This window comes from Orycteropus afer, unplaced genomic scaffold, assembly GCF_000298275.1.
Source record: "Orycteropus afer afer isolate SDZICR_OR568_19922 unplaced genomic scaffold, OryAfe1.0 scaffold00412, whole genome shotgun sequence".
Lineage (NCBI taxonomy): Eukaryota > Metazoa > Chordata > Mammalia > Tubulidentata > Orycteropodidae > Orycteropus > Orycteropus afer.
The window spans coordinates 2,757,591-2,759,636 of NW_006921999.1; positions in this window are offsets into that span (position 1 = coordinate 2,757,591).

Below are 2,046 nucleotides of genomic sequence, written 5' to 3' on the forward strand. Positions count from 1 at the left end.
GAAAGAGGGGGAGGCCTTCAACGAGATGGATTGACATGGTGGCTGCAATGATGGGCTTAAGTATAGCAGGGTTTGTGGGGCTAGCGCGGGATCGGTCAGTGTTTCGTTCTGCTGTGCATGGGGTCGCTATGAGTCGGAAAGGACTTGACGGAACTTAACAACAACAACAACAAGCCACATACTAAGGAGCTCTGGCGACACAGTGTCTAAGGCATTTGACTGCTACCCCGAAGGTTGGCCATTCAATCAGCCACTCTGCAGAAGGAAGATGGGGCAATCTACTTCCATAAGATTTACCACTTTAGAAATACAATGCTGGGAACTATAAGTTGGAATCGACTTATTGGTGGTGGGTTTGGTTATTTTGGTTTAAGATTCATACTGGGCACTTAGTTCTCTGAGAAAAAAGAAAACCCAGGTAATCACAATATGAAGATTAAAAGGGTTGAGCAGGACAGGAGGATTGAACCTAGAACCTTCCTAATTCCATGCTCACACATAGAATTCAATTAGGAGAACAAGGGCAAATATAAGAGCTTTGAGAAAAGTAGCTAGAAAATAGATGAAGGATAGCGATAGAGGAGATGGGGGACAGCAGAGAAACACATTGAAATCTGTGAAAGCTGGATTAAACGGGACTACCTTGTCCTTCTGGGTCTCACAAGTTTTACACCTTTGATGGAGTGTTGTGTTACCACATTTTTATTGCTCTCTATTAGTGGAAAATATTTGAGCTTTCCTTCTCTGTTAGGTTTCGGACTTCCAAAGATCCCAGCTATGTCAAGTTTTACTGTATTCATGTAAGGAAAAATGATAGAGCTAGATCTAGAGATCAGGAGAAGAAAAGAAAGGTGTTTAAAAGAAAAGAGACACAGATGTCATTCAATAGCGCTTTTTACCCATTAAGAATGGAATAAAATTAAGGTTTTCCAAAAGACATAGGAACTATTTCAGTTTCTTCCTCTTTATTCATTATCTCTAATTTTGTTGCTAGACTAGTCCCTAAATTTAATATTGATATTTTGTGTATTATAAGTATAGATGAATGGCTTCAACAAATCTCTTGAGAGGATCCAAAGACTCTTCCCTCATTTTATTATCAAATGAGGGGTCAGGGCTTCTTCATTTATTTGTCAGGATAGAAACTACCAGGATATTTCACTTTTTGATATTTTAACTAGCCTTGGAAAAAGAATCAGTCTACTGAGAATTATAGAGAACAGTATCCTGGCTAATAATTTTGTTTCACTCGTTAACTGGAGGCATACAAAGAAAATTAACACTCTCTGTTGAAACTGTAATGGTGGATCTGAAGAGTCTCCACCAGAGACTTTATTAAAAGTTTGATGCTTTGAGATTGGGAATAGGGAAACTTCTGTAATTGTAAATGTGTATCTGTAATTTACATGCAATGCTCAATGGACATTATTAGAGAATCAGTAGGGATTTCTTGGAAAAAATAACATTGTGGTCATCAAATAACAACCATGTTTACATAATACTAATGAAGCCCTTGGGTCAGAGTCAACCTTGTCATAAAGAGCAGAGGATTTCTTTTCTGCTCTGGCCCTAATCAAGCTGACTTCACACTACTCACCCTTTACTTCTATCAAGCCAAAGCTAACTCAGAGCAAGCTGCTATAGTAAAAGCTGTTCTCAGAAATGTCTGACAGTTTTCTCCGTTTATTTATTTCTATTCATTAGTACTTTTTCTCTCCCCATTCCCCAAGTATCTATCTCCATACTCCATCCCATACCTTCCTGGGGATATCTTAGATTTAGTCACCTGTGTTCTCGTTACCTAGTGCCATTCTGAAAATAAATATGCCACAAATGGGATGGCCTTAACAAACAGGAGTTTATTCTTTCAGTTGGGAGGCTTTATGTCTGAGTTCAAAGTGCCAGGCTCTAGGGGCTGTGGAAAAGCCCCTTGACCTAGGGTTTCAGCTCTGTCTTTTGCTCCTGGCCCACTGAAGCAAGAGGCATCTCTTTACTCAGGCAGCTACTGGCTGCTGAGGCTAACAAGCCCAAGGTCAACAAATAAAA